The sequence below is a fragment of the Rhinopithecus bieti genome, unplaced genomic scaffold (genome assembly GCF_001698545.2).
Source record: "Rhinopithecus bieti isolate Rb0 unplaced genomic scaffold, ASM169854v2 scaffold_32229, whole genome shotgun sequence".
Taxonomy (NCBI): Eukaryota; Metazoa; Chordata; class Mammalia; order Primates; family Cercopithecidae; genus Rhinopithecus; species Rhinopithecus bieti.
Window position 1 is genome coordinate 99,604 of NW_016813750.1, and position 13,146 is coordinate 112,749.

The 13,146-nt window shown below is 37.7% G+C and overlaps 1 long non-coding RNA gene across 5 annotated transcripts in view; it reads left to right on the plus strand.

Annotated features, from left to right (window-relative positions):
• LOC108513245 (uncharacterized) overlaps positions 1-13,146 on the plus strand; it is a 137,917-nt gene that overhangs the window by 69,502 nt on the left and 55,269 nt on the right. For 4 of the 5 annotated variants that reach the window (XR_001880837.1, XR_001880834.1, XR_001880836.1 and 1 more), the window contains exons 3-4: positions 4,052-4,149; positions 11,615-11,776. This is a non-coding gene — a long non-coding RNA (uncharacterized LOC108513245). The remainder of the gene's footprint in view (positions 1-4,051; positions 4,150-11,614; positions 11,777-13,146) is intronic. The other variant, XR_001880835.1, reaches the window with a different exon arrangement.

Sequence of the window (13,146 nt, forward strand, 5' to 3'; positions counted from 1 at the left end):
AGTATATGTTCCTCTAATCAGTTTCCATTTACTTGACTTATTAGATTGACATATACTCTTACTTAAGTTATGCCAACCAATGCCCATGGCACGCTGAATGCTGGCAACCAGTGGGTTTGGGCATCTGTGCCCACCCTGGGTGAGTCCCTGCTCACCAAGAATCACTTGTGTTCATTCACAAATATGGAAATGCCAATTATACTTGTTATCGTAACTGTAGAATTTAACTATATACTATCTAAATAAATGAAATACGAGTGCAAAAGAGAATCATTTCTATGAAAACTAAGTTGAATGTCTTAGAAACACTTGATAATGGTGAGTCACTAAAAGAATTGGTGTCAATTGGGTATGGAACAGACGTGATCCAAATCCTGGCTCTGCTCCTTTCTAGGTGGTAATTTTGGGCACACTACTTTATTCCTACAGAACAGTAACATAATGACTGAAAGCAAGGACTCAGCCAACTATAAAAGACTAAAAGGATTCTGGACTTAGGCTGTTTCTCAAGTATAATGTCTTTAAATTCTTATCTTAGGCTTAGTCCCTAAACCGTAAACTCTATGAGGGCAGCAACTAGGTCCATTTTTTCTCACCATATCTAATGAATTACACAATGCCTGGTATATTGTAGGTGCTCGATAAGTAATCAATTAGTAAAAGACCTATGTTAATATTGTGGTACATTTCCTCTAGTGTTTATTCTATGTGCAATATATATGTATACATGAATATATGTATACATATAATATGTATTGTATATTTATGTATATACAGTCATGCATGGCTTAACAGTAGGGTCATGTTCTGAGAAATGTGTCCCTGGGCAATTCTGTCATTGTGTGACCATCATAGAGTATACTTACACTAGATGGTATAGCCTATTACACACCTACCATTGCTCGTAGGCTACAAACCTGGATAGCATGTTACTGAATGGAATACTGTAGGCAACTGCAGCGCCATAGTAAGTATTTGTATTCTAAACATAGAAAAGGTATGGTAAAAATACTGTATAAAAGATAAAAAATGATACACTTCTACAGGGCACTTACCATGAATGGAGCTTGCATGAGTGGTGAGTGAATGTGAAGTCCTAGGACATCACCATACACTAGTGTAGACTTTATAAACACTGTACACTTAGGCTAAGTATGCTTCCACTAAATTCATTTTTTTAAATGGTCTTTCTTCAATAATAAATTAACCTTAGCTTAGTGTAATTTTTTACTTTATAAACTTTGTAATTTGCTTAAACTTGTGACTCTTTTGAAATAACAGCTTAAAACACAAACACATGTACAGTTGTACAAAAATTTCCTTTCTTTATATCCTTATTCTATAAGCTTTTTTATTTAAAATATTTTTTGGTTTTACTTTTATACTCTTTTGTTAAAACTGAAATACAAGTACTCACATTAGCTTAGATCTACACAGGGTCAGGATAATTGAGACATGACTGGGCAATAGGAATTTTTAAGCTCCATTATAATCCTGTGGGACTATTGTCGTATATGCGATCCATTGTTGACCAAAACATTTTTACGCAATGCATGACTGTGTATTCATGTACGTATATGTTAACTTTTTTAGAAAACATTAATTTTTTCTCCTCTGCTTTTTTCACTTAACCTGACTACATCCCAAACATTTCCCCATCAATAGAAACTCTTTTTATTTTATTTTTTTTGAGATGGAGCTTCACTCTTGTTGCCCAGCCTGGAGTGCAATGGCGCGATCTCTACTTACTGCAACCTCCACCTCCCAGGTTCAAGCAATTCTCCTGCCTCAGCCTCCCGAGTAGCTGGGATTACAGGCATGCGCCACCATGACTGGCTAAATTTTTTTGTATTTTTAGTAGAGATGAGGTTTCACCATGTTGGTCAGGCTGGTCGTGAACTCTTGACCTCAGGTGATCCACCCGCCTCAGCCTCCCAAAGTGCTGGGATTACAGGCATGAGCCACTGCACCCGGCCAGAAATTCTTAAGAAAAGATTTTATTTTGGAATTATAGCTGGTACTCGGGGAAGTGTGCACAATTTACCACCTGTTTCCTTTAACTTGAAGATTCTAAGACATCTTGGTGTGGCTAAGGAGATGCTGTGCCTGTTAATGACATCCTTTGTATGTGCTGTTGCAGAACACAGGTTGTAAATGCTGCTTCATGAGCTAAAACAGCTTCCAAAAATCAGATTCATTTCTTCAACCCCAAAGGTTTCTTAGGAAGCTAGAAACTGGAACACTAAAAAATTTCTACTAAATTCTTACTAGATTCTTACTAGGATATTAAATAATTCTTAATTCTTGTAATGTCTATCTTCTGGTTTTCTTCACTAAGTGGTTTACACGCACCAGAAACTCAGCATGACTAAAATTACTTCTCCTGTAGTGTTACCCAAATCATTTAAGAGCATCGTCTTTGCCTTAATCACTCAAGTTAGAAACTTTGGGGTTTTCTTGAGCTTGTCCCTCTCCTGCACGTTGGATAAGTCCTGCCAACGCCATCTCCAGAAATTGTCTTGAATACCCCTCACCCTCCATTATCAGTTTATTGTGACCCTTTTCTTACTCAGACCTTCCTCATGCCTCCTGGGACTATTGCAGCATCCTCCTAATAGGTTTCGTTATTTTCTGCCTCGCTCCATCTGATTTGTTCTGTACATTCTAGTTAGTTTTTTTCTCCTCAGTGCAGACTTAAACATATTGCATTTTGATTTCCTGCTCAAAATGCTTTTGAGGGCGTCCCTTGACATAGACTGAGTTCTCACTCATTACTATGGCATTTAGAGCACTTTACTCCAACCTACATTTGCAGTCTCTTTTTGTGGTATAAAATATTTTATAATAAATTTTTAGAAAGAGTATTGTCTTTATTACAGACAGACGGGCACCAAACCCTGGCTCTGTGCCTTTCAGCTGGTAACTTCGAGCATGTTACTCTGCCTCAGCAGCAATAACATCATGGTTGAGAGCAAGGACCCAAGAGTCCCTCCACCTGATGTCACCTCTGATTGGTGATAAAACCCTGCGTAAATGACTTAAGCACTCTGGGCCTCAGGTTCCTCATCTTAAAAATGGTCTTTGGATCTGTATAGTTGAACTGTTATGCAGATTAAATGAATCAATTCATGTAGAATGTTTACAACAGTGCCTAATATATAGTACATGCTAAATAGGTGTTTGCTCTTATTATATGAGAACTGCTTACGAGACCTGCTTTCCACATCTGTAAAATGGGGGTAATATTACCCACTTATCACACAGAGGTATTTTGTAGTTAAGTAAAATGACATGAGTTCATCCACGTGAAAGCACCTAGAATAACTTCTGGTGCAGATTAGATATTCAGTTCTTTCCATTACCCAGATTTCAACTTAAAACTTATTTCTGCCTCTTGGGAGCTTCTATAGCCATTTGTTTGTAGCATAAATACAGCATCAAGTCACTCTATATTATAATTATATATATACACACACATTCTCTATATATAGAATGCATATGTACACATGTGTGTACATATATATATTTGTATATACATGTACTTTAAAAAAATTGTTAGCTTCTTCTTGAGGGAGGGGGATATGAATTATTTACTTCCAGATCACTAACTCATGACTCAGTGACTTTGAGTGTGTTACTCTGCCCCAGTAGCAGTAACATAATGGTTGAGAGCATTCTGTTACTGCAACAGGTGCAGATGGGTGAGGTAGTAGGTAATTATTATGAATGCAGCCTCTTGAGACAGACAAACACAGGTCTAAACCTCAGCCCTGTCCCTTACTAGTCACAGGATCTTGGGCAGGTTACTTACCCTCTCTTGTGATACTATCCTCCACATAGGGCTTGATGAGGAGTGAACAAGATACTCAAAATGTAAAGCACAGTGACTTGATCATAATAAAATCTCCATAAATGTTGCCTGGTAATAATACTTTACAGATATTTTAATTGTTTTTAATTAAGAAAACCTTAATTGTTTTCTTGGGAATGCGTAAGCTTCGATACTCTGACTCTGTTAAAAAAAAATTTTACAGTTCTTTTATTCCTTTAGATTATGATATGGATGGATGATGGAAGGAAAGATCTATGAATTTAATATCTGAGTTTCAGTTACTGGACTTTACTTCTTCCAGAAAGTCAGGCCAAAAGGTAAGGACTGAAATGGGAAGCTCTATAATGAAGGGCAGGGTGAAGGGGAACCTTCCTTATTTTCACTAATAAATAAGACAGAGAGGCCACCCTGTGATAAGGGAACAACCTTTTCTATCATGTCTTCGTTGAAATTGAAGAAACGAAATGAGCACTGACGGAGAAGGGTGATGTCACCCTGTCATCTGCTGTCCCTGAAATACCACTTCCTCTTGGTGGGAGCATGACGAGACAGCACAGAAACACAGTTTGGTCCCTCTCGGAGGGACTGTCAGCTCTTCAGATGCTCACATGCAATGAAAGGGTGTCACTGACGAACCTAGCTACCTAATCCTAGAGGAAAAATAGAAGACATAACATACAGAAATACATAAGACAACAGAAGAGGGCTGTTATTTGCAGACAAATACTCTAAAAGGTATTTAATAGTATGCCCTCAGCCCCATCACCACCACACACAGACACTACAATCCAATTTTACAAAAATAAATTTTGTGTGTCAGATTTGTGCTAGGCATTGTTTTAGATGCTGTAGGAAATCATGGTGGGGCAAAGGCAAAGATTTGTCTGACCTAGTAATGCCCTCAAGAAAGTTTATATTCTAGTGGGAAGATAGAATTGTTCTAAGGTCATTGATAATCTATGAAATGATGCATAATAAACACATGAAGAGTAAGCAAAGAGCCATAGGACCCTGAGGAGGAAGACATCTCCCGGGTGAAGGGAATTAACCTTTGTTAATTTATATACAAAGTCTATGAAATCAGTATGTTGAAGAGATATCTGCACTTCCGTGTTCACTGCAGCACTCTTTACAATAGCCAAGCCATGGAGTCAACCTAAGTGTCCATCAATAGATGAATGGATAAGGAAAATGCGCTGTATATGCACAGTAGAATACTATTCAGCCTTAAAAAAGAAGGAAATGCTGTCATTTGCAACAAAATGAAATGAACCTGGAGGACATTATGTTGAGTGAAATAAGCCAGGCACAGAAAGACAAATACAATATGATCTCACTTATATGTGGAATCTACGAACGTCAAACTCAATAGAAACCAAGAGTAAAATGGTGGTTACCAGAGACTGGGGTTAGAGAGATTGAGGAAATGTTGGTCAAAGGGCACAGAATTTCAGTTAGACAGGAGGAATAAGTGTAAGAGATCTGTTGGGCATCATGGTGACTATATTGTATACTGAAACATTGCTAACAGAGTAGATTTTGAGTATTCTCACCACAAAAGTAGATGAGGCAATATGTACGTTGATTAGTTTAATTTAGCCATTCCACAGTGTATACATATATCAAAACATGTTGCACACCATAAATATATGTATTTTTTACTTGTTAATTAAAAACTTCTTTAAAAACAGAAGCTACTATGTGGCACATGCTATGCTGGGAATTTTACCCATTTTTTTTTCAACAGAAAAATTGAATGAGGTCAGTATTATTAACTCTTTTACAATGGGTTATTTGGAACCTCAAAGAGTTTAAGTAACTTGCCTGCGTCATGCATTACCAGCAGTCAAGGTAGCACCCAGCTCCAAGGCTGTCTGATGTCAGAGTCTTGGCAGTTTCCTCTCCACTAGAGATAATAGAAGGCGGCTTTTGATTGGGGCTTGAAAAATTTCAACAGGTGGAAAAAAGGACTGTAAAGCAGACATGCAGAGAAGGCTTGACACTCCAAGGAAAAGATGGTGTGTCACAGGATAACCCAACATGGTCTCATCCATATCATCCATGTTACCATTAAACAGATCACACACTCTTTCTACGAGACAGGCTCTGTACTTGTCCTTAAGAGATATGGGTACATAGGACAAAAACCCATAACCTTGCACATATGACTCAAACAATAACCAAGGAATCATGCAGAATATGTAGTATATTCAATGCCTAATGTGGCATTGATGTGTTATGAATCATGGTTATTTTATCTAAAAGAGAATGACTGAGAATGTGAAGAGGTATGCGAAGGCACTGGCCTGGAATTTGGAGGATCTCAGGCTAGCCTTGACTACTATATCCTGACTTTGTGACTCTGGGCAAGTCACATCTATCCTCTGTTCTGAGTTTCTTCATGGGGGGAGTGAAGGTTTAATTTACATGATTTTGAACCTCTTCCTTCCAGCTCAAAGCAGACACCGAGGAGCTTTGTTAAATTAATTTTGTTCTAACAGGTATTCTTTTGAGTATTGTCCCACATTTCTCCCCAAGATGGCTAATGCTGTTTAAACATTGATTGCACACCTCCACCCTACTTCAGAGGGGAGGGGAGCCAAGCAAAAGTGTCTCTCTGAGGAGGAAGGTGGAGTTGCCCACCTGCCCAGGGCAGTAAACATTCCTCCCTGGCTGTCAGTTGACTGTGGTTGGGGAAACCCAGCCTGGAAGATCTCTAAGGCTGTGTCTCCGTGCATGAAAATGACACTACAGCCCTGCATTATTCACTCAGCTACCAACTGTGTTTATAAAATAGGACTGGCAAGTTCTGGATAATTGGCCACTCCTGGCTAAAATTATAAAGTCACTATGTCATTGTGCTTCAGCACAGTGGAAACAACAAAAGGTAGAAAATGGATTCATTTGAGGCCAATTTTAAACATTTAGGTCACTTATTACCACTGAATCCCTAATTCTTTCTGTGTTCACAATAAACATGGGCTTATTCTTGGATGGCTAAATACGCAACCTAAATGATCTCTTCTGAGGTACTCTGTTGAAAGGCTGGCTACCTTGGGCTTTTATTGAGCATTTAAAAACCTTGAGTTTCATTCTTACTTCTGAAACTAACTCTCTGTGTCATTTCAGATAAGCCACTAACTTCTTTGTGCCAGTTTTTCTCACTGGTAAGATGAGGAACTTGGACAAGATCTGTAGTTTCTTTCACTAGCTTTAAAGACTTTTTTTTTTTTTTTTTTTGACATTGATCCCACATTTGGAAACATTCTCATTCTCAAAAATTTACATTTATTAAGTAATAATTAATACTAGGAAAAACACTGCTGAAGTAATAATTGACATTAGAAAATTGCGGCTTTTCCTAGTATTTTCATTGACCATAGATGTCTATAATTTCTAGTCGGAAGGTCTGATCATAGTGAGGTACCCAGTATGACCACATTGAGATGATGTCATTCTAGACATAAAAGAAGACACGTTACATTTTTTCTCACCTGGGTTGGGAGGCTGACCACAGGAACACTTGTGATTTCTGGAAAGACGTGAAAGGTTGAGAAAAGCTGGAAGAACCAAATTGCCAAAAGCACAGGCAGACCTGGGTTTACAGTCTCATTTTACCATTTGGTAGCTATGTGACTTTGGGAAGATGACTTAACTTCTCTGAACCTCATCATTCTAATTTTTAAAGTAGAGATAATCATGAAATTGTATCTACCCTGGCTATCTCACAGGTTTTTTTCTAACAGCTAAATTAAATAATGCATTTGGAAAGTTGTTCAAAACTGCAAAACCTGAAACAAATGAAAGTTGTTACCCCTAGTGTTGTAAATATTCTCATTCCAAATATTATTAGAATATTAGATTGTAACTGACAACTCCTCAGACTCATATTCAACCATCCATCCTGTTAGATGTATGAAATAATTGGACTCTGCTTTCCTTTATTCATAAAGTAATTTTTTTCTTATTATTATTACCATTGTGGTAAAATTCACGTTAAACTTACTGTTTTAAGATGTAAAATGCAGGGCCATTAGTATAGTCACAGTGTTGTGCAACCATTACCACTATCTAGTTCCAGAATATTTTCATCACCCCAAACAAAATCCCATACCTATTAAGCAATTGCTCCTCATTCTACCCTCTCCTCCCCCTCCAGGCTCCGGCAAACCACCAATCGACTTTGTGTGTCTATGGATTTTCCTTTTCTGAGCATTTCATATAAATGGAATCATACAGAATGTGGGCCTTTTGTGTCTGGCTTCTTTCCCTTAGCATAATGTTTCCAACCTTCATCCATGTTGTAACATGTATAGAACTTTATTTCTTTTTAGAGCTGAGTAATATTCCATTGTATGAATATGCCACACAGAGTGGTTTTAACTTTTGTGGATTATTGCCTTGTTTGAAAATCTGATGACACACACAAATACATTCTTCTCTCCATAAAACATAATGTAATTTCAAGGCATTAAAAGGTACCCCCAAGTCCATTAATGTACCCCAGATTAAGATCTCCTGCTCAAATAAGAGAGCTTTCCTGAATTCTCCTATTCATTCATTCACTCACTCACTCATTCATTCATTCATTCTAACTATTCATTTATAATTACCAATTGTATGTAAAGTGCTTTTCTATGGTGGAAGGCATGAGAATAAAAGTGAGAAAAAAGTGGATACTCATGGAGCTTACTTTCTAGTGGTGAGAGACAGGAAGCAAATAAATTCAATCTGATTATTATTCCAGAAGAGGAATAATACTAAATGATAGTTATTAATTACAGTAATAATTATTATTATTCCAGAAGAGGAATAATCTAGCAGAGAAGTCTAGATAATGTTCCTTCTTCCTGTGATAGGGGCAATTCTATCTTTAAATTATGAAACAATTCAGGTGAACATGTGTATTTTCTCAAATTTTTCTTTCAGAAAGTCTACAGTTTGCTGTGTTTCATAGTAATCAAGAGCACAAGCCTGGGAGCCAGAGTCTAACTTTTCTATGAAATATCTGTTTCACCCCTAGCCCAGAAAGTTAGTTAACCCTCAATATAGATTGTCACCTGTAAAATGGTAATAATAATCCTATATAATTTATCCTTCTTACAACAACTCTACTCAATGAAATAAAGTATGTAAAACACCTAAGGCACCTGAAATACAGATTTTGCATAAATGGGGGATCATTTGTTTACCAAACAATTGCGGATTGCCATTCTCTCATGAAGTAAAGCTCTTTTGCATGCTGCTTAACCATGGGGAAAAAGGAAGTGTTCTGTCACATGTGTTGTTTTAGTCAGAAAAAGAAGGAAGTGGGACGTGTCTTACAAGGCTGGAAGAGAAGGAGCTGGGCTGTTTCAGCCCCACCAATACATACTGGTTGATGTTTCATCTCTCTGTCCCTATTTTGAGAATCATTCTGGATTTTCCTGAGATTTGGATTTGTGATGTCGTGTTCCTGCCTTAAAGGCAGAATCTCCCTTACCCAGCCTCTTCCTTCTGTTTTCTTTTGGGTCTTTGCTTTGGAGAGTGCTTCCCTGGCCTTGTTTTCTCCTCTCCCTCCTCAGCCCTGTCACTCAATTCCCCTTATCCTGCTTTCTTTCTCTTCATAGCATTTAACACAATTTTTAATCTCTAGTGCATAGAACAGGGCTGGGCACTAGCAGACACTCAAGGAAATATTTATTGGACAGGTCAATTTATTGAAAATCTCAGTATTCATGAATTTTGGACTTCCTGCCCACTTGCTGTTAGGTGTGGCTCAATTACTCATTTTGACCAATGAGCTGTATTGAGTGGAAGTGACAATGTATCACTCTTAGGCAGATCCTTAATGAGCCAGGGCGAGCTATTGCTTCTCTTTCCTTCTGTTGTGTAGCAAACCATGTGTGAGATTGTGGCTGCACTGTCATCCCAAGTCCCAGAGTGACTACAATGAGTGGAGCCTCCCCTAATTTCTCGTGATGGGCATGTTACATAAAAAAGAAATAAATCTTTACTGTTTTAAGCCACAGAGCCTTGTGGGTTATTTGTTACTGCAGCATAACCTAGATTTTCCTGACGGATACAAGTGCCAACCTTATAATTTAGTCTTCTTACTCTCTCTCCACCAAAGAGATCTGGTAACACTCAACCTCAAATAAAAAACCTATGATTAGAAAAAAATAGATGTGGCATCTTAGGTCACATCTACATCTAATTTATTCACAAGACATCTATGGAATGATCAGTGGTCAGTTCCTACTTCATGTACCACACTTTAGCACTGGAGAATGAGATGAAGTTTTGGAAATCATTTCCTTAAGGTAGCAGAGGTTTCTCCACATGAGACCTCCCTACCCCAGCCGCATCCCCAGGCCCTGTGCTATTCGTTCTTCCTCAGCCTCCGCTGCTATGACTAAATCTGCACAGTCTCTGACCAACTTTAGCTCTTTTATGTTCATAAGACAGATAATTATCTCAATGCTCAATTTCAGATTAATTGAAGTGTTGGCGTAGTAGGAAAAAAATAAAAGATTTTGCATCAGAGAACTTTGGTTCAATCCATGAACCAAAAACCTCCATGATCTTGAGTAAATTGTTTAGTTTTTCTGAACCAAAGGACCCCAATTATAAAATTGGGATGACAATGTGAGTCTAATAAAAACCCTTGCAGATAGATGGGTTTTGGAATTCAGAATTTTTTTAGATTTTAGAAAGGTAATATGTTGCATATGATGCATAAATTGAAACAAAGCAAGCAAGACCTGGAAAGCCCTCCAAAAGGAAGCACATTCCTATTTCTGCAGCAAAATGTATCAGATTCAAGTAAATGGGATAAAGACTCTGAAGAGGCTTTGTCATTATGTGAGTTTTCCCAGAACTTTTGGTTTTCAGAGTTTTAGAAAAAGATTATGAACAAGGTATTGCAGGCCTGTAGCTGTATTTTAGGTTGTTACTATTTCATTATTATGTTATTATTTTAAATAATATGGTATCTCATTTTTGATGCATATAAAATGAAATAAAATAATGTACATAACAATAAAATCATGTATATAAAAAGGATATTGTGTAGAATGTATATAAAAGGGACATTTGAACAATGTCACCATAAAAATGAGAATTGTTATATTCTCACAGCACAGAATTCGTAGTTCATTCAATAACGTTCCACATAACATTCAAAAATAACAATAATATGCAGTCAGCATCTACAACATGTTAGTCATTTCTCTAGGTGCTAGCACTTACGTTACCAATAAATCAAGGCTGTATTTCTTCTCATCAATCTCTTTCCCAGAAGATGCATGTGCTTCTGTGTAATCCTTTTGTCTTAGTCTGCTTGAGCGCTATAACAAAATACTTTAGACTGAGTAATTTGTAAATAACAGAAATTTATTGCTCACAGTTCTAGAGGTTAGGAAGTCCAAAATCAAGGTGTCAGCAGATTTGGTAGTGGTGAGGGCTCACAGATAGTGCCTTCTCGTTACATCCTCACGTGGTGTAAGGCATGAACAATCTCCCTCAAGCGTCTTTTCTAAAAGCACCTATCCCATTCATGAGGACTCCATCCTCATGGCCTAATGACTTCCCAAGAGCCCCAGCTTTTAATACTATTGCATTGTGAATTAGGTTTCAACATATGAATTTGGAGGGAAACACAAACATTCAGACCACAATAACTTTCCTACATGTGCGCACACGCAGAGCCAGACTTTTGATAGTTTCTTATGCTTATTAAGATACTTAATTATTTGGGGCTTTAAAAAATATGTCAGATAAATTAAATTCTCTACTTTTCAGAACAAAGTCCTAGAAGGTCTTCTGGTGAGTCACATTCTGAGCAGGAAATCTGGCATTGAGGCATAATTAACATTCAGGTTGCCCCCAGTTTCTATGGAGATGAGTCTAGCCCCTCGGGGGAGTAGTGATGGATGTGTAATCTCCAAGATAAGTAACTGACAGGTAAGAAATTTTTCTTTCTCAGATGCATTAATTATTCACATTCATTATTCATCAAACACTGACAATTTCTATTTGGAAATTGGACCAAATAGAGATATTCTCCCTGGTCCACCTCTGGTAATCAAATTCTTCCAGGGACTGCTGAGAGTTTGAATAGGTCTGCTGTTTGGTCTAGTTTAGTGGTAGGTGTTTGTTTAATGTCACCAGATGATGGAATAAAGACTAAACACCTTGTGGACTACAGAAGCAAAGACTTTCATGGGCTTCATCCTCTCCAGGCACTGGTATTTCCTTCTTATTGTTTTCTCCTTCTAGAATGTAAGCTTAATAAGAACTCAGACCTGCCTGTCTTGTTCACCAATGTATCTCCAAGCTCCTATAACAGAGTATAGACACGTGATACATATTTTTTGAATGAATGAATGAGATTTGGGTCAGGGGATGGCAAAGTCCATCAGAGTGAATGCATATATGAACTGTCATATGGGAGATCCAGCCCTGGTTCTTTAATGGGAATTGCTGTCCACACCCTTCCCTGGCTAAGAGAAAACATACGAGGAGGCATAGAGAGAAGTAATTGGGGCAAGACCCTTAGTCCTTTCCATGATAGGCACCTCTTGGCACATCCTTTAAGTCAATTCTTATTGCAAACACTGCCTTTTTATCAGTGTATCTGAACGTAGACCTGTACTTTGCCTGATATATATCCCAGGACCACGGTCAGTCAAGAACTACTGATGGCCCCAACAAGCCAGGCTGTGAAACCACACACAGTGCCTAGTCTCAATATAGAGCCATGGCCCAAGGTCAATTCTCTAAGAATTAATTTGAAGAAACAAATTCACTGAATGCCTATTTGCCTAATGACCAATTTTCCAAAAACATGCTTTCTGTAATAGGATTGACTTAAAAAGTGGGCAGCCATTGGGGTTCTATGGGATGGTTTCAAGGGCCTTTGAGTTTTCCAGTAGTGTCTTTTTTGCTCCATTAGTCTTAGCTTTGTTAGAACCACCTCTTCATGGCAAGTCAAAGCTTCATGTTTTATAGGTTTTTGGATCTGCGACTTTTTGATATGAAGGTTTTTTTTTTTTTTTCAAATCAGGTATTGTGTATGTCTTAAATGTTGAGAATATTATAAAAGATAGAGCAGGTTTCTCTTGTCTAACACATTCTAAATCTAGTTTACTGCCTAAATACACGTTAACTGGTTCAAACAAATTAATATTTTGTTTTCGCTTTGAGCAAACCCAAAAGTATTTTAGGATCTAAATTATTAAATACAAAAGAAATGAATGTTCAGTCCCCCTGGACTAATAGGGCTAAGTGGCTAAAGTGATACAGTTGCAAGAAAGCTAAAAACTAATTGTGTT